Here is a 21,402-nt window from a genome sequence, read left to right as displayed (position 1 = left end):
ACTGTCTCTTAAAATGATATGTCTGTGTCTTTTTATTTTCACTTACAGAATGCATGGATTGGACATTCTGTAAGATTCCTTATAGTTTTAGAATTATCTGCAGTTGTTCACTTTATGCCTCTAAATCTATAGTTTTTACAATACACAGAATTAAAATCACAGAGATCTGTAATGAAAAAATTTTTAAAAATGAGATGGGCTTCATAGTCAAGATACTTTATTTCTGACAGGCTTTAGTTTCTTTTCACAGATCCATTTGTTTTCTGAATTACAGATCTCAGAAAATACCTTCATCTTGAGATAGCAGCACAGCTGTTTTCTTTATTTTCACCAAAAATTTGTAATCTGAGGAGAAAAAGAAAAACCTCTCTTACTGTTTGGGATTTTCTCAAACATAATGATATAAAATTTTAAGATAAAGTTAATATAAATCCCTGGAACTTCATCTTCACTTGGAAAGAATCCTTCTAACAAGAAACTTGAGAATGAATACACACATATATAGAAGCTTTGGAAACAGGGAATTAAACCTCCCTATTTTATAATACATTCTGTGAAGTCTCTTGACTTCACTGAGCCTCATTTTTCTTAAATATATCAGTTATAACCACATGTTTGGGTGAGGCACTGAGATGAAACATAAATGTATGACAATGCTTAACCAAAGTCTGTTTTGATAACTGAGACCTGATGAAGAAAGCCTATGTAAGGTCTGTAGAAGTGGATGCAGGGGAATGGAGATGCAGTTCATGTGCATGTAGTCAGGGCTTCTTTCATCCTCATTCCAAGCAGAGGTTGGTGGGTATCTGCTTCAACCTACTTTAGTTCCAACAACAATGGATATTGTGGTTTATTGTAGGTGGGGATAGGAATAAAATTTGAACAATGGGAAGGGCTAATATGGGGTTGGCTGCAAGGGAGAGGTGAATTTAAGGCTCACTTATGTTTGTCTCAAACAGAAGGTGGTAGAGGCAGTGGTCAGGGCTCCATCATGGCTTTTGTTTTTCTCCTTTGTTCCTCTTCTTCATGTTCCCATTGGGCCTGAGCAGCTAATCTGATTTATTCCAGTGCCAGCCTTCTGGTCAAACCGTGGACTTTCCTTAACTGGACTATTGGAAACATGCCCTAGATTTTATGTCTCACATCCTTTGAAGTATTTCTTCAATTTGGGGGGTAAATTCTTTAAGGCAAATCTGGCCAAGTCAGTGACTCTCTTTCCAAAGGCCCTCAATGGCTTGCTGGTCCTTCCCTAACCAGATGTCTGATGAATTCTCAGACATTACCTTCTTTAATTCCCAAATAATTCTATAGAAATATATTATCCTCTCCCTTCTTTCCCTTTATTTGAAAACAAGGTTCTGGAAAGTTGAAATCAATTCAGAATTTAACTGAATTCCCTTTTAGTGTACCATGATGGCTTCTAAGGTGGACCTGATGACTACATCTCAAAGTATCCAATTTTATCCTCAGGCTAAAGTAGGAGGCTCAAATGAATTTAATCCATCCACTGCATATATTTCTTCACAAACACTTACATGTTTTCAAATTTTATTTTTATTATGACTACAATGAAATAAGCCTTTTACATCATAGCCCAGTTAACTAAAGGGACTTTAATCACTAAACTACATTCCCTGACCTTTTAATTTATTTTGAGACAGGGTCTTGTATGTTGCTGAAGCTGGCCTTGAACTTTCTCAGCTTTCCAAGTAACATGGATTACAGGTGTGTGCCAGCACACTGAACTCAAACTTAATTTCAATATAAATAAAGTATAGAAGAAATGCCCAGAAAAAAATGATGAAAAATCAGGATAGAATTAATTAAATAGATATATATTTTCTTTTTCAAAAGGGTTAAATTATTTTTGAATAATCTTCATTTTAAAATCTCATATTTAAAAATATTTTAGAAGATGGGCTCTATAATGTCAAAATTTGCCAATTAAGCCAACATTCTTTTTAATGTTTAATATTGTCCATACTTAATACATTAGCACTGTATTGTACATAACCCTGAATGTTCCATTGTTTTACATTTCAACCTCTTGTTTTTTGATTGATTAAAAAATACATTTTAAGTCTCAATTTATGCAAATTTAATTAAATTGTTCAAGATCCACTAAACTAACACTCAATATCATCTCTCGATAAAAACTCATTGAATGTGAAACTTGGTTGGATCCCTATGTGCTTTTGCTTGTGCAAGAAAAGAATACTCTGCTCTTTGCTATACAACTATCCATGAATTCTGTTAAAAAAATGTGTAATTTAATATTGAGGGTTCTCTTGACAATATTATTCAAGAAAAAAATGAGATACTTAAGAGAAAATAACAAGTGGCTTCTCTGTGGCTTATGCATATATTCTCACATTCCTCAAAATAACTGTCTCTTTCATAACACTGGCTAAATATACTATAATGTTTGCCTCAATGCAGGTAGTCCCTGTCCTGCATCCAAGTTCCATACTCTGATATTTACTATTTTTTCCTTTATAATCTTTTATTTTTTCTATGCTGGTTGTGACCTACTGAGTTGGTTCATGATCCACTATGATTCTTTTTCATCACAATTTTAAAAATACTCTCCAATAGTCTCAATGGAGACATTTTAAAAAGAAATTTATGTATCCCTTCCAAAGAGTTAGTCCTTGTCCTTTAACACTCCATTGAAGATGCAAACATATGTTCTTCTAAAGGGCTGGTGTCTTTTCATACATAGTATTTTCCAATCAACTTTGGAGTTACTCATCTTCCCAGCCTATTTTGAACCTATGGAGAATGTCTGAGCCAAATTAACACTATAAAATTCAATCTTCAATATTCATTAATGTTACTATTTTGCAATGTGAACCTGATGTGAACTACATATTCAAATAAGCTCACCTGTCATGATTTAATATAGAACCATTTATCCACTTCCACTTCTTCTCTGATAATGTAAAATTTAGTCCAATCCAATACAGATTTCCTTCATTCTTAATCAGGTTCTGTATGAATCTCTATAATTGAAACAAAATACATGACTTAATATTGAACCTGTTTATCTAACCATGATTTGTATTCTCCTCATCCCCTAAAGTGTACTTCAAGAAACACCTCCTCTCTGAAGTCTTTCCTAATTCCCAAACTCCCCAATGAGTTATTTCTTTCTTCTTTGTGATATTTCTCTCTACATATATTTCTATTTCTTTTGAATTTATTATATTATATTAAATTGTTATATGACTGTTCCGTCTCCCAAATTATGAGCTTCTTGAAGTCAAAGTTTCTACTTCCATTGCACAGAAACTTTGGCTGAAGTCCAGCTGTCTTGATGCAGTCTTTAAAAAGTGTTAAGTTATATAAAGAATTTTAATTAACAATTTACCAATTCTTCCTGATCTTGGATGAGCAGCAAACTGGATTCTCCTTGGGAGCAGTCAGCTAGACTGTCATTCTAAGTTTTGAAAGAACTAGAAATAGTCAAGCATTTATCTCGGAGCTGAAGCCAATGTTTAGGGCACTGTAATTGATGTGGTGTCTCTACAGTAAAAATAAACAAGGAATAAATAAGTGTTGTATTTCTAATCTGTCCCTGCTGCACCCCAAACAACCACACATACACATTGTTATAAATACTCAGAAGTCTTTGATTATGACTATTACCATCTAAGGGTGCTGGGTTTGTTGTTTCTTTTCAACAAAAAATTGCAGAACAGGACACAGAGGTAGCAAGCAAGAAGTAGGTTTATTACAAAAGCCACAGAGATACAGAGATAGACTTCTCCAAAGAGAAGGGGTCCCAGAGCAGGGAATCTGGTGGGGGAGATTTTGCCTGTTCTTTTTATGGTTTCTGGAATGTCTTCCTTTCCTTATCTCTTCCCCATCTACACACACTCCTCTCTGTTATAGATTGGTGCTCCCTCTGTCCATGTGTCTGTTTTAGTTTTACTCTTGATTATTAGCTTATTCTTAGGAAATTAAAGGCACAAAATTACCTGTTGTATAATTCCTCTTCTCTTGAATATCCACACTGCTCTTTTCCATGGGTGTTTTTGTGTTAAGGATATCACTAAATAAAGGGGAAAATACATTAAGAGGGTAGATACCCAAATCTGTGGTGGAATGGATACGTCATCACTTTAAGGAAGCTAGGTTATTTCAACAAACTAATGTGAACAGATGAAACCAATTGTATTGTGGTAACCAAGGGTTCTAGTTTGGAGACATTCTACATAAACAAACAAGAGAAAAACACAGAACAAGTAAACTCCTGCAGATATTAGCTTCCATATTATCTACTAGATAAATCTGCTTAAGGGAATTACTTAAAACTGTTAAATTGCTTGTACTGTCCCTTGAACTCTCTCATCTTCAGAATGAGTGTAATTGTGCTGTTTCCAAGGGAGGTCTTGTCTACTGTCATCTGGAATTAAGTAGGTACTTAATAAAAGGTACATAATCAGAATTTTTAATTTTCTTTGTTATCACAATCTTTGGGTCACAACTGTTATTGGAGCACAATTATGGGGTAATATACATAATCATGCTCAGAATAATTAGAAAGAGAAATAGGAAATAAATGTGAAGTTTCCAATGTGGACATGGGCTAAATGGGCAAAGTGTTGTCTTGTAAATTTTCATTTTGTTCATCTTTCAATAAATTTACAATAGCCAAATAATGATAAGATACACCTATATTTATGATGGAGATAGAGTAGATATTCTGAAGCAAATACCTTGCTTCACTTACCTAGAACACTCAATCCAATCACACTCAGAAGAAGAATTATCCCAGCACAGCCAAGTTTCCAAGCCAGTTAATGCCAAGGTGGACCCTGAGAGACATCTGGGAATTAAAACAAATAAACAAGCAAACAAAAAACTTGGTAAATTAGGTTGAGGACATCTGGCACAAAAATCAAAGGTGGTGCTTTGTATAATCCAACATATAAACCATGAGATACAGTTTGAGGATTTGGGGCAGGAAAGAAACTTTATCAACCATCTTCAAAGTAGCATTCCACAGGATAGATTCGTAGATTCAACTGAGAGTTTGCTCATTGATAAAACAGGAATACTTGCACATATTTTCTATATAAAGGATTAGTATGAGAATCAAATGCGATCTATGTGAGGACACTTTGAAAATTCCCAATTGCTATACAAAAATAAATTGCATATGCTATTGTAGCCAATAAGTCAAAGCATTCTAAGGAGAACATTCATTTATTAAAAATGTGTTTTTTAAATATACATTTATCTTTTAGCTGTAGTTGAACACAATATCTGTAGTTTTTATGTGGTGTGGAGGATTGAACCCAGGGTCTTGCAGGTGCTAGGTGAGCACTCTACTGCTGAGCCACAACCCCAGCACTCAAAATGTATTTTTGAGGCTCCATTTAGTGCCAAGTACTATGTTAGGTGCTGGTGATATGCCGCAGTCCAGCTGCAGCAAAGTAACCAGGGGGTGACGAGGAACTTGTGAAGGTTGATACAGCAGGAGTGGGAGCCGTTTATTGTAGGACAAGAAGGGTATATATACATTACACACAGCTTATCTTAATTAACATAAACTAGATACAGCAGTCAACCAATAAAGAATCTCCACACTTAATGGCTCTCTCCCCCTTGCAAAATGCCAGACGCCATCTTGACTTGTTTACAGACCCTAACAGTGATATACAATAATTCCATTCTGCTTTACTGTTCTAGAATAGTCATCTCCAAATTGTGTAAAATGTATGGCATTCAAGGAAGAATGTTTTGTTAGTGAGGACATGGTTTTCAGTATTTCAACTACAGTAGTTCCCCCTTACTGAGGGGATGTTTTAAGCCCCATTCAAAGATGTCTGAAACTATGAATAGCAACAAGTTCTTTATTCACTGTCTTTAACACACACACACACACACACACATACACACACACACACTTTTCCATGTTAACCAAGCACTCACCACATATTATGGCTGTAACTTCTGCTGTTTAAACTGAGAAAGCAAAACCAGCTGAATTTCTCTTTCCTTCTTCACAATTTCATGGGTAGAAGATTTGTTATTACACATGTCAGCAACCTCAGCATAAGATATTTGTTCTTGCCTTAATTAGAGGACTTTCACAATACCACTTATAGGAAGCTCTTTATGGCTTGTCTTAGTACAACTGAATTGTCCACACCACTACTTTTGCATCTGGGGGCCACAATTCAGATAAGGGTAATTTGAACACCAAATTCAAATTGGTGACTAACAGGCGGGTCACAAAGGTGTGATTCATTTCCAGGGGAAGGATGGTATAAGATTTCATCCTGCTACTGAGAACAACATGCAGTTGAAAACATGAATTGTTTATGTCTGGAATTTTCTATTTTAACATTTTCAGACCAATGTTGACCACAGGAAACTGAAACTGCAAAAAGCAAATCTACAGATAAGGAGAGACTGAAGTTGTTAAATGTAACATGTACTTATGCCTAAAACATTGCATGGTCTCAACAAAATACCTGACATCTTTGTTTTTCTAAGTAATCATGTCAATAACTATATAGTATCTCATGTTTGTCAGACATTGAAATTATGTTAATTAATTTATGAAATATGATTATAAATTAATCTAATGCCAATTTATTTTGCTTCAAGACAATGTTAAAACAGGGATTTCATAGGGAAAAACAATGAAGAGGAACTTATTCAAAAATAAAAATATAGAGAAACACTGGGATACAGCTCCCCAAGGTAAATCAAGTTAGCAGGAAATAATTCTAATAGTTTATCTCTTAGCTATTCTGCTCAAACTCATGCTTAAATACCTCCTTTATGTGATTTTATTGTAAGATCTTCTCATTTTGATTTATAATGTATTTCATACATTCCTTTATATATTGTTTTTTAAAATTATTATTGAGGCCAAGACCATTAGAAGTAAAGGTTTTCTAATTTATCTGTAGCTGTCAACATATATATTTTCTATTTTTCTAATATTTCTTAGTGTAGATGATTACCTGGTTTGATTTAAATGTTAAAAAAATTTCAATATCCAATATGTATAATATCTTTTTTTCTCATTACATTACATATTCCAAAAAGATCTATATGGCAAGTTCTACTTTTTTTTTCAATACTGCCACTGGGGGAAATTGAGTTGTATAACTCAGATTGTACACAAACACTAATGGTCTCTCCCATTAAAATTATGACATTCATACACATGAGTTAGCTTTTTTAAACTGTTCTCAAAGAAACAGAATTTAGAACAATCAACCCCCTTATCCTTGTGTTTTATATCTGCACATTAAAATAACTGCAGATCAAAAATATTCACAGGCAAAACATATTGTACCCGTCCTGAAAATATATATATATTTTTTTTCCTTGTCATTATTCCCTGAACAATGCACCTTAGCAACTATTTAAATAGTGTTTAAATTCTCTTAGTTACTGTTAAGTAATCTGGATATTACTTAAGTATGCAAGAGTATGCACATAAGGTGTATGCAAATAATACAATATTTTAAATGTGATTTGAGCATCCACAGATTTTGGAATATACAGGGATTCTCAACCCAGTTCTCTGTGGATGCTGAGGAATGGCTGTAGAGTAAAATATGACAAAGGAATGCTATGGAAGGAAACATTACATTAGACTCAAAAATGTGGAATGTAAGTTATCATCTGGCACTATTTGGCACCTGTTGAATAAGTGGAGGTGGGGATTGGAGACTCCAAGGCCCCAGGGGCAGTATTGGTCTAGAATATCTAATAATACTAAAAGCTATTGTGACCCAGAGTGACCCAACCCAGTGAATAAGCCTAAAATAGCACTAGGATGGATTTCCTTCTAGTTTTCTATATGTACATTATTTTACGCTTCTGTCTTTTTTCTTCCTTACTCATCTCTCCTTGGAACTTCAAGTTTCTTTGCAAACGAAGAAAATTTCATACAGTCATTACATTAATGCTTATCACCTTAGTATAGCATTGATTAATAACAGAGTTGTTAGGGTTTTTTCCCAAAATCTAGCAGACCTGAGATTTGAGACAATCTTCATACACCACAAATTTTCTCACTTGTAAAATGTGGATAATATCTACTTCATAAGTTTTTGTAGAAATTTATATAAAATAATTCTAAAATTCTAAGTCTACTGTCAGGGACATGGTAACTATTCAATCAACAGTAGTTTTTGTTTTGTCCAAAAAAAATTTAAGGCAATTTAAGTGAATTTTAAAATATGTTATTCATTCATGCTAAAATTTAAGGAATCAAATGGAGTGTCTTGTGCCTGCTCTCTGATGTAAGAGTTTCTGCTGAGATTATGGAGTTACAGCTGAGCACTGGAAGAGGCCAGGTGAACTTTAGTTACCTGGAGGTACCTGCTTAGGGCTAATTCGTATTTGGTATAAGCAGTATATTATATCATATCCATTGTTCTAAACCTTTAAATAGATTTCCATCAAGCAGACATGAGTATACAAAATGGTTTGAAAATCCCTCTTCAATCTGGGTCAGCATTACCTGATTTTCTCTCCATCTGCTCATACATGCTGCCTGCATATTCCTCCTACTTGATGAACATGTGTGTTCTCATCCCAATGTTTCTGCATTTGCTCATCCAACTTCTTGGAAGGCTTTTGTCCCAGAACATGGTTTTGTCCCTCACTTTCCTCAGGTCTTGACTTCCATATCATCTTCTAGTGCAGGTTGTTAATAATTTTTGTGTTTTCTGTGACATCATCTCAAACACCTAAATACTAATTTGCTCTTGAAACTTTTTTCTCACTAGCACTTAGTACCATCAAGTCTTCTACACAGATTTTGGCTTTTGATAATTGTTTGCATACCTCCAGGGCAATAGAAATGGTATGCAGCAAAAAAATTCTCTATCTTGTTTTCTTCCCTGTCCTTAGTGTTTAGAGCATTCTTGGCATGTGCAGATGCTTCTTTTTGAATGAATAAATAACCTCTAGAGGCAGTTTCCATAACTTTTACCTTTTTTTTCCTGATGCATAAAGCCTTTTTTGGCCACTTGACCACAAGTGAAACAGGTCATTGCTCACCTCTCACTTTCTGGTTTCTTTGACTGCCTTGATCCACCTCATCACTGTGTTACACATTTGCCACAACACGAACAGTTTAGACAAAGAGTCCATAATAGAACAATCTTCACACTATCACTTCAGTATTCTATAGTCACACCATTTGCTCTGGTTTATTCTACTATTTTTTTTCAGATTTATATTCATGGTGATATTTTGTATGATAACAATTGTAATTAGAGTAGACAAATTTTCTAAGATTACAGAAGGTAATGTTTGGACAAAGCCTCAAAACATTTCTCTATGTTCAGTTCATTTACTGATTCCCCTTTAAACAAGCCCACCATTCCACTTTTCCCATGCCTGAACAGAGGAAAACAGAGACTTGTTTTGTCCCATCAGAAAAATGACTGGCTCACTCAAATTTTCCCTGTAGTTATCAAAATCTTATAATTTCCTCTTATTAAATGTATAGATTATAGTGCAACTTGTTGGATGATTGTAAGACTTTCTTCTTCATGACTTTGATAATTTAATAGTTTCAAACTTATAACAAGAATTACTAAAAGTTCTGATTCATATGACTGTCCCAGTATGAAATGAATATCAACTTGGAAATCAATTGTAATGCTATTAATGTCCTAGTTGTATAAAATGTGTATAAAATTGCCATGATGTAGTATTACCTTCTGTAGACTGCAGAAGGTAATACTACATCATGGCAATTTTACACACATTTTCTGCTTCAATTTCTAGCCTCCTCATGTGTCCCCAGGTCAGGCCATCATATATTATGTCTCTTCAGCCTTTCTATTTCTTTCACTAAGATTACTAAATCCCCTGACATAAAGAAGTATGCCAATGTCAACAAAATTTAAACAAGCTTGTTACTAATATGCTCCAGTATCTTGTGACCATTTAAGTTGTTATACTTTTCAAGTTAAAAACTATTGGGTTGTAATTATAATTCAAGTCTTTGATCTTGAATATGACTATCTCCCTTCTCTTTGGAAGGAAGAGGGTGTTAATTACTAAATCTGAACTTTGTATCCTGATAGAAAGCTGTAGATGCAACTGCACTGCAATTTAATTGTAGGATTATTATTTTATAGAGGGATTTAGAATAATCTAAGTTGTTATTACAGCATGCTTGCAATATCACTCTTAAAATTTTTCTTTGTTCTTATATGTAAAATATTATGTTTTAGGGTAATTCATCTCAGACTCAGTAAACCACATGATCATATTTCATGCTGAATACCTTGATAAAAGAAAAATTTACACACCTTTTTGTCCAGAATCATTATCTTCAAGCAAACTATACTACACCTAACACTAACATAGAATGACTTATATTTTATAACAACAATTTTATTTCCAGAAATAACTTAAAACCATGAACTTAAAAGGAAAATCTGACTCTGATTATGTAAAAGCCAAAAGGACACATAAAGCCACTTACCTTGGGGAAGAGATAGAGGTACAGACCTTTCAAAGCCTTGGCCCCTGGATAAGCTTAAATCAGCATATACCACCTGTCTGTCCATTGCAGACTGGGGAATATGGAAGAAATTTGTGCATAAGGGCAAGTTTGAAGTTCTATGAGGCAAGTTCAGGAAAAGGAAGTGCCTTATCTGAATGCTTTGCTGTCTCTATTATGTCCCACCCCCCACAATTCTCTTTGAGGTTTTTCTCCATAAAGTATTGAGCTAATCCATTTACTGGTGTCCACTTTACTTACACATGTGTTATCTATCTTTTTAATTAATTGGTCTGTTCTATAACAAAATTCTGGCAAGGCTTATTTGTTCCTGTTCCACTTGTTTGGGAGCCAAGCCCAGGGTGAAGCAAATGAGGCACTTATGTAAGGTTCAAACATAAGGATATTCCCCAAATACTAAGCAATTAAGATAAATAATGCCTAATACAAAGTTCATTCATTCATACCAAAAAGTCCCTAATACTATTTGAATTGAACTAAAGATGGTATTTCTAAAATATTTGTGCCCCAAAGAAAATTGTGACATACAAAAAAGTGAGGCTACAAATTTGGGAAAGAATTATTAATAATACAACAGAAAAAGAATGAAAAGAAGATCAACAGAATACTCTTAACTTAGTTCTAAAGGCACACATGGATATAATGAATCTCCACATGAGGATAAGTATTTGAAATCTCTCAGAATTAGAGAAAGTGGAGGACTTGATCCTGTGGCATTTTTCAACTATATCAAGGATTTCCAGGTCTAGAGCCTTAGAGCAGGAACTTAAATGCCAGCAAACCTGACTTTCTTACATTAAAAATGAAAAGGAAGAAGAAACTCAAGTATTTCCCCAAAGTCATTTACTGTGATCAGAACAGAATTATATTAGGTCCGAAAAATTACATGACAGTGAAAGCAGTCTTCAGGCCTTGAACCCCTTTATAGGAAGGATCCATTCACAGCTGAAAATGTTTATTTTGTCAGTCGTGGGGTACACAGTTGTTCCCTAAAAACCATTAAGGATCATTATGAAATGAGATGTGTGTCTTACAACTCACTTTTTAATGAATCAATTGAAATGCTTTTCAACTATCTTATTACTCAATAATGAGCAGTCATTTTACTTATGATAGCACAATGGTTCTGCTATATACCTCATCCGAATTTTTAAGATTTTTAGGAGTTATGGCACAGTGTACTGGGTAAGGTTTGAATATGAGGTGTCCCCTAAGAGCTCATTGTGAGACAATGAAGAATTTTCAGTGGATAACTGCTCAGTTTATAAATCTATAACCTAATCAGTATATAAATCCACTTGAATGGAATAAATGGGTGATAGTGGGCAGACAGGGTGTGACTGGAGGAAGAAGATCACCAGGGGTGACTCTACTCATCATTTTGTCCCTGATGAGTAGAGCTTGCTCTCTCTCTCTCTCTCTCTCTCTCTCTCTCTCTCTCTCCCCCCTCCACCCTTTTCGGCTGTCATGAACTAAGTAGCTTTTCTCTGCCACATTCTTCTGCTTCACTTTGGACTAGAACTATGAAGGGAGCCAATCATGGACTGAACCACTGAGACCAAGAACCAACATGAATTTTTGTTTCTCTAAATTTTTCTATTTAGGTCTATTGGCTACAGTGACACAAAGCTGACTAAAACATGGATCAAATATATAGAATAATTCTGTGTATTTATAGAACAATTGTCAAGCTTCAGCATATATATAAGAATCACCTTCCAGGGGTCCGGGCTGTGGCTTAGTGGTAGAGGGCCCACCGACCATGCATGAGGCACTGGGTTCGATACCCGGCACCACATTAAAAACAAAAACAAATAAAATAAAGATATTATGTCCATCTACAACAAAAACATAGTTTAAAAAAGGAATCACCTATCAACTTGCAAATAATGCATATTTGTTGTGAAAGAAACCCAAATAAGCCCAATATACTGTTATACTGAGGTGGAGAATGCTAAATCACTCCAAGCATTTCAGCTTGTTTATGGGCCACACTTAAAGAAGCAATTAAGTGGCAAGTGAAAAATTAGAGATATATTAGAAAGATCAGTAGAGTGACTGGAAATCTGGGGATCTAGTCAGGAGACTACAATAATGCATTTGGGGCACTGAAGTTCAAATTAAGGTTCTGAAGCATGACTGTGTCTTGTAGGCATTTACAAAGGACATATTAAGAATAACTGATGTAAGGTAAAATGTTCTTCAACAGAAGATTCAGACAGATGTTTTCAAACACCTCTAAGCTCCAAAAATGTAAGCTAATTAGGAATATTAAGCAATTCACTCATCCATATGTAGCATGAAACATATTATAGATCACACCTAAAAATAAACCCCTCCTGAGAATTCATACCTGGAGAATTTATCTAGCCTGTGTTAAATTCATTTGAGCTCCTAATTGCATAAATGATGATTTTATTGTAAAATATATCAGAATTTAAGAATATTCTGATCTTATCACTATAAAATATAAGGAGGGATTATACACACATAATGTGATCAAAGCTAAAGAATTCAAATGGTAACTATCACAAGTAATCCTTGGCTTTCTAATGCAATGAAATAAAGTAAAGTCAAGTATCTCAAGGAATAATGAAGACCAGTTTCTGACCAGGTAACCTATTTTGATACTGAATCTGGCCGAGTTAACTGCAGGAGTTGGCATGTATAGAAATGTGGAGCTTAAATATAAACAATATCATTCTTGATGTGAAAAAAAGTTTAAAAGAGGCCAGTAGTTGGCCACAAAAATAAGAGGAGTAAAGAAATAATTTTGAGCAAGAATGTAAAAATACAAAAGCCAGCAAATGAGCCAAGAGAATGAACTTCAAGCTGTAAAATACACAAGAAAGGAAGGACATCGGAAGATAGCACACTAAGAAGTTAGGAGACCTTCTTCCCCCAGGGACACTGCATTGGCACTATATAGACAAGGAGACCTCTGTGAGAAGTCTAAAGACTGGTTGGGAAGTTACAATACCAGCCTATCATAAAAATCAAGAAGAGATTACAAAGAAAATAACAGAGAAACTTGTGACAATTGGCATCTCATTCATGCACCTCTCCTATGCACCACACTGCAGAGAAACTAGGAGGAGGCCAGAGCCTCTGTCCATCTCCACTCAGGAGTGGTGACTGAGGTTTATGTAGAAGGGGAACAAAAATGATTTAAATTTTGAAAAGACCACAAAGCAACAAACTGACCATACTATTTTTAACTTGGATACCTTCTATTCTGCCAAAAGACAATTTTCTAGAATAGTTTTGAATGGGTTATTTTTTCCTCCAGTCCCACAAACTTTGAAGCCAGTGTCTAGCTACTAAAAGAAAAAAGAAGTGTACATAATATTTAAGATGCTGAGTATTTCTATATTGAGAAGCAGTGGTTGGGGCATTTTTTAAAGATGGCTGGCTACACTTGTTTTCCCTCATGTTAGTAGATTTGTCGTAACTCAATAACATGTTTTGCCCCTAGAGGTAGTTGTTAATAATTTTGAAATAATTGAGTCTCTCCAACTTTCTGATGAATTAAACTTGTACTACTGATGATTAAGCAGGACAAACTGAGCTTTTTGGTGCAAATACCTTGACGGAGGAAATAATTTATAATTATATAGAGAGAAGCATGACTGTATGTGTTGCATCCTCTGTCACCTTCCTTCATATTAATATTTGTTAAAGATTTTAATTTATGTGAAACTACTCAAGCAGAATCAAATCTCCTCTTGGAGAAGAGGTGAGTAGGTGGGATAGATGAGATCTTATATGCATAGTACCAAAGCATTACCACACCGTGGAAAACACACTCTTAAAAATGTTAAACTATGTACAAGTCTTCAGGATGGCACCAAACAAAAGTTAATGCTTCTTGGGCACGTTGCTTGGAGGGCTTGCCCGAGTGTGTAAATAATTGACTTTATTTGTGTTACATGACTGGTGACTTCATTGAAACCTTCACAATTCAGTTTTAGCTCTGGATTACTTCAGTTGACATTTGTGAAGGTTCTATCTGTATAGAGTAGGTGTTTCACTTGTTTTAACCTGTTGAGGTTTGGGTTTTTTTTTAACTATTTAAAGTAAAATTTACTAAGAAGAAAGGTGTATTCATGCTAAGAGGGTTAGTGTTGGTTTGGCTTCTTTTAGTCAGGCTTTCTGAACATTGAGATATGCTGAATCTGGAGCTTTTAATTCTAAAACCCTTATTAAAAGCCTTTCATTGAACCCAAACCAAAGTATTCTTATTGCTTCTTTTCTAAAAGTTCAGGAAAAAAATAGCACCAGTTCAAACTTTCCATACATGAGGGAGGAATATGTGCCTGCCTTGTAATAACATGACTCAGTGCTTATTTTTAAAACTGGATTATAAAAATTGGATAGCATCATAATAAGGAGTGAGCCACTTTTTATGGGTACCCTATAGTTTTATAGTTCTTAATCTAAACTCATTTCATATTTCTTCCTTTTGAAAAAATACCTACATGCTACAAGCCACCATATGCACAGACTACACAGTGAGTTGGGTCGGCTCTCCCATAGCCTTTGAGGTGTATTACAAGAGTCCAGCCATTATCATTCTCCTGAGTTATTTTGAAATGGTTTTTTTTTTGTACATTTTGGCTGCAGTATTATATATGGATCATCTATAATATGGATCATCTCTACTTCTGTATTTATAATATGGATCTATAATATATATATATAATTATATAATTATAATATGGATTATAATATAGACCTATAATATGGATCATCTCTACTTCTGTATTTATTTATTTATTTATTTATTTATTACTAGACCTCAACCACAGTCTTCTTTTTCCCCTTCCACCTTTCTTTGCCTGTAGGATGTACTGTATATAGTCATGCACTTTGTATTAATATATTAGAAATCTACAGATCTGTTTTGTACTTTTTATACTGTTGGATATTTATAATCAAAATGTTTACTATGTTATTGAATAAATTTAGTCTTATTAGAAAATTTTTTACAAAAGAATAAATGAGTGAGAAAAAAAGCTACAACCCTACATGAAACAAACAAAATGTCAGAACAGGTCCTTTTCCATGAGCAATAACTTTAAATATAAATTAATTAAACTTCCCAATCATAGGATATAGGCTTGCTGAATGGATAAAAAAGCAAGATCCAATTATATGCAAAAAGATTTACTTTAGACCTAAGAATACATTTAATATTTAAAAATTTTCTATGTAAATTGTAACAAAATGAGAGCAAGATTGGTGTACTAATATCAGGCAATAAAAACCATTTCAAAAGACAAATAAGGACATTTGATAAGGAAAATAAGGCTAATTTCTTAAGAATAATGTCAATTATGAATATTTAGGTACCAACGCTATGAGTTCCTGAATATATGAAGCTGATTTTAAAAGAATTAAAAAGAGAAATAGATACAATACTAGAAGGAAATCCTAATACCCCATATTCAATACTTGACAAAAGAACCAGATAGAAGATCAATAAGGAAATAAAGGACTAGAAGAACATTAGGATCCAACTGGACCTATCAAACAGGTTCAGAATACTCCAACCACCACCACCACCAGAATATACATTCTTTCCTAGTGCGCCTGGAACATTCTGCAGGATCCAGCACATATGAAGCCATGAAAGAACATTAACAAGTTTAAAAACATTCAAATGAGGGCTGGGATTGTTGCTCAGCAGTACAGCACTTGCCTAGCATGTGCGAGGCCCAGGGTTCAATCCTCAGCACCACATAAGAATAAATAAAACATAAAATATATGTATTGTGTCCAACAACAACTAAAAAAAATATTTAAAAACATTGAAATTATACAAATTGTCTTTTCCAGTCATAGTGAAGTAAATTGATAATCCATAGCTTAAGAAAAAGTAGAAATTCCACAAATTTGTAGAATTTGAATAATTCACTCTTGGAGCTAGGGTTGTAGCTCAGTGGTGAGGCAGAGGGTTCAATTCTCAGCACCACATATGAATAAGTAAATAAAAAGTAAACATCCATTAAAAACTAATAAAAGTATTTAAAAATATAATTCATCCTTAAGAATTCAAAGGATGAAAGAATAAGTCACAGTGTCGATTAGGAAATAACTTGAGACAAATGAAATCAAAACCCAATATACCAAACTTGTTTTCAGTAAAAGCAGTGTTAAAATAGAAGTTCATAGCTGTAAAGGGACAGATTCAAAGAAAAGAAGAAATATCTTGAATACCGACCTACTTATATATAACTCAAGAAACTAGAAAATAAGAACAAACTAAACCCAATTGTAGGAGAAAGGAGCAGGGGAAATAATAAAGATTAATAAGGAGAAAAACAAAATAGAAAATGAAAATAGTAGGAAAAAATCAACAACATTGAGACTGTTTTTAAACAAATCTACAAAAGCTTTAAAACTTTATCTACAGTCTTATTAACTAAGAGAAAAAGAGAAGATTCAAACAACTGCAATCAGAATTTAAAAAAAAGGCTATTAGAACAAATGTCACAGAAATATAAAGGATTATATAAACAATTGTGAGGCAAAAACTGGATAAGTTAGATGAGAAGAAAAAATTCCTAGAAACAAACAAACTACCAAGAATGGAACATGGAGAAATAGACTATATGAATAGACAAATTACTAGTGTGAAGACTGAATCAATAAAGAAAAACTCCCCAAAAGGGAAAAGTAGTACTAGACCAAATGGCTTCACTGGAGAAATCAACCAAACTTTTATGAAAAAATTAACACCAATCATCCTGAAATTTTCCAAAAAAAAAAAATTGAAGAGGAAGGGATATTCCCAAGTAGTACTAAGAGGTCAGCATTATATGATACAAATTCAAGCAAAGGCACCACAAGGAAAGAAAGTTGCATGACAAATGGATATGCTACTACATTGTTATTACTACAACAAAATATCTGAGACTGGATAAGTATTAAAGCAAAGAGACTTTTACTTCTGGAGATTCGAAGGTTGCATTGGATGATGGTCTTGTAAGAAAGAATCCAGGTGGAACAGGGCATCATGTGACAAGAGGCAGGCAGTGAGTTTGTGTATGTCTCTTCTGTTCTCCTCTATCTTCTTATAAAGCCACTACTAACAATCATGAAACCTCCACACTGATGAACTTGTCTAATTTTACTCATCCCCTCAATGTCCCACTTCTAAATCATAGTTGGATGAAGTTCCAATCCTCTTTCAATGGGTATTAAATTTCAACATGTCAACATTTGAGGGAGCACTTATACCATAGCCAAACCATGTTAATGCATTATTACTCAACAAAAGTTTAGCAAAACCAAATTCAGCAGCTTAATAAAGGGTTATGCATCATGAGCAAAATGGGATTTATTCCTGGAAAGCAAAGAGGTTTTGTCACATGAAATTCAATGTAATACATGACATCAACAGAATGAAGAACAAAAATCACATATTTATCTTGATGGATGAAGAAACACCATTTGATAAGATTAAACTTATTTTCATGAGAACATTTAACAAACTAGGAAAATAACCACATATAAACATAATAAAGACCATTTATGAAAGGCCAACAATTAATATTAATAGTAAAATTGACAGCTTTCCCTTTAAAAGCAGAAACAAAGCAAGAATGCCTACTATCACTCCATCTATTCAACCTGGTGCTGGAAGTTCCATCTAGAGAAATTAGGCAAGGTGACAAGAAGACATGTAACATTGTAAAAGAAGAAGTAAAATGGTCTCTGTCACCAGAGACGATCTTACACCTAGAAAACCCTAAAGATTTCATTCACATACACATACACAAAAACTTGTTAGAACTAAGGAAGGAATTCAACAATATCACTGTGACAAGAACAATTTTTTGCAGGAGGAAAAGTTTACTTGGGAGTTCATGGTTTCAGAGATCTCCATCCATAGACAGCTAACTTCATTTCTAGGGGCTCAAGGTGAGGCAGAATACCATGGCAGTAGAGTATGGTGAAGAGAAGTGGCTTAAGGCATCACATCAGGAAGGAGGGAGGAAGGGAGGGAGGGAGGGAGGGGGAGAGAGAGAGAGAGAGAGAGAGAGAGAGAGAGAGAGAGAGAGAGAGAGACTGACTCTACTTGCCAGATAGATAATATATATTCTAAAGCCCGGCCTCCCAAAGACCTACCTCTTCCAGCCACATCCAACCTGCCTTCAGTTACCATTTAGTTAATCCCACCAGGGGATTAATTTGCTGATTGGGTTAAAGATCTCATAACCCAGTCATTTCTCCTCTAAACCTTCTTGCATCATCTCACACATGAGCTTTGGGATACACCTCACATCCAAACCATAATAACAGGACACAAAATCAACACGCAGAAATAAGATGTGTTTCTATACACTATTATGTATAATTATAATTCATCTATAAAAACTCAGCCAATTTCTGTTAAAGAAAAAAAACTAAAAATAGCATTACCATATGAGCCAGGATTACCACCCCTAGGTAGATACTAATAATAACTGAAAGCAGGTTCTCTCTGTTATGGTTTGAATATATCCTACCCCAAATTCATATTGAAATGTAATCCCATTATGGTAGTATTGAGTCATGAAAACTAAGTCATAAGGACCTTGCCTTCATGAGTGGCAGTACCTTATATAAGGGTTGAAACTAGTTTAGGCCCTTTTTTCCCTTCTGTCTTCTGCCATGTGAGGTCACATCATTTATCCCTCATGCCTTTCACCTCTTCCATCATGTGAGGATGCAGCAAAAGGCTCTCACAAGACACCAAATACTGGCACCCTGGTCTTGGACTTACAAGCTTCCAGAACTGTAACAAATAAATTTCTGTTCTTTAGAAATTACCCAGCTTGGGATATTTTGTTATAGCTGCAAAAAGAGAATAAGTTTTAGAAAGATAGTTTCATATCCTTGCTCATTGCAGCACTGAAATATGGAGCAACCCAAGTATTGTTCATCAGTAGATGAATGGAAAAAATTTAACATCAAAATACAATGGAATATTATTTGGCCTTAAAAAGAAAGGAAATTTTGACTTTTTCTCCAATATGGATGAACTTTGAGAACATTATGCTAAGTGACTTTTAAAAAAGTCAAACACTGTATGAACCTACTTCTGTGAAATACCTAGAGAAATTTAAATCAGAAACAAAAAGTAGCATAGTAGTTTCTGGGGGTTTGGCTGCAGTGGAGTGAAGAGGTATGTTTTAAAAGGTACATGGTTTCAGTTTTGCAATATGGAAGAGTTCTGGAGATCTGTTTCATAGCAGTTTCAATATACTCAACACTACTATACACTGAAAAATGGTTAAAATGGTAAATTTTATTTTGTGCATTTTTTGCCACAATAAAAGACTTACAAATGAAATTTTTCATAACTGAGGGAGATCTAGTGTTTTCTAATGACAAATAAGTGAAGATAGGCACTTTCTCTGAAAACACTGAAGATGTAAGAACAGTGTAGTCCCAGCAGCTCTTTTCCTATTCACATAATTGAAAAATGATTCATTGAAGGAGTGCAATAGAACAATGGAGATGGAAGAGTGAGACTTTAAGGAGTATGTGGAAATCTCACCTTGCTCATGGTCTACCTCATTTGACACTGACCCATGAGTCTGTGTACACCATAACTAGCTCATTCAAATATGGGATTATAAGCAAATAATTCCTTCTCTCTGTGTATTCCTACATATTTTGCACATACAACATCATATGATTGCAATAGGGTAACTTCAATTTTTATTCATTTTGCTATTACATCAAAAATTTCCCTTGACTCATGTCTGTCTTTATAGTGCCAAAAATAATTGCACAAATCAAGTTGAAAGAAGAAGAAATATGTGAGAGAATATGTGAAGGAGGAAGGAAGAAGTGAAAATAATAAGCATAAGATAAGCACATATTCTTATATGTGGGGAATGGATATAAAACCCTTTCTCTATCTGTTTGCTATCAGTGATCAGTTAATACTATTAAGAAGTGGGTAAAACCACAGAAGAGATGACCATTGGTGGCTCTCTCTCTCTCTCTCAGTCTCAAGGTGAGTGCCTGTGCTCACCAGCAGTCTGCCTTCATCAAAGGCCCACACTCGTGGGGGCAAGTGACCACAGACTGAAACCTCTGAAAACCTAAGTTAAAATAAATTTTCCTCCTTTAAATGAATAGCTTCACCGTCTAAAATGTAATCCCTTGTGCTCCACATACACATTTTTCTCTGCTCCCAGTTCAGAAATGGAGCCTGGATCCAAGCCTCTACTTGGTTTCCCTGATTCCCCAGGTTCTGCCCCCAAATTGGGACAGGTGTGTCCCCCCCATTCCTCATCACAGGGTTAGGGGGTCCAGCAGATCTAGGAACAGGAGCTGCCAGACAGAGGAAGGTTAAGTGTCCTTGGCCAGCCTACAAAGCCTTGCCTCCCTGTTTTCCAGTTTCATGTCTCATCCATTAACATTACAGAGACACAAAACACAAAGATACAGAAACAGAAAGAAACCCCACCGCAGAGTGCTGGTGAGACTGGCAGGCTCATCACAGAGGGCAGAGGCCTGTAGCAGGAGTGAGGACCAAGAGAAAGATCAGGATGAGTGACTTGGACACCTTAGGCTTACCTATTCCCCCTGTGTCTGAAGATCACTTCCTTGATTGCATGATACCTGAGCTTGAAAGGATATTTAGATACATTTTATCCTTTCTCTAAAAGCTGATTCCAGTAGAAGATTAAAACTAGCTCTTTTTATTTCATCTTGGAAGGAGAGAGGTCTCTGAAGTTAAAATAAATAAATAAATAAAATTTTTAAAAAAGATTTTAGAAACGTTAAAAAAGCATTTTAAAATCTTAAAGTATTCATCAGTTTAACTTATTTTGTTTATGCTCCCCTGAATTTGGTTCTCTAGTTCCTCTATTTTGAAATGT

The 21,402-nt window shown here is 34.7% G+C and overlaps 1 pseudogene; it reads right to left on the bottom strand.

Annotated features, from left to right (window-relative positions):
- Nucleotides 1-207: 207 nt before the first annotated feature.
- Nucleotides 208-8,525, bottom strand: LOC144255017 (killer cell lectin-like receptor subfamily B member 1; annotated as a pseudogene).
- Nucleotides 8,526-21,402: the final 12,877 nt, after the last annotated feature.

This window comes from Urocitellus parryii, chromosome 5 (genome assembly GCF_045843805.1).
Source record: "Urocitellus parryii isolate mUroPar1 chromosome 5, mUroPar1.hap1, whole genome shotgun sequence".
In the NCBI taxonomy this organism is placed as follows: domain Eukaryota; kingdom Metazoa; phylum Chordata; class Mammalia; order Rodentia; family Sciuridae; genus Urocitellus; species Urocitellus parryii.
Note: the sequence above shows the minus strand (reverse complement) of the source record. Positions and strands in the feature narration are given on the sequence as shown.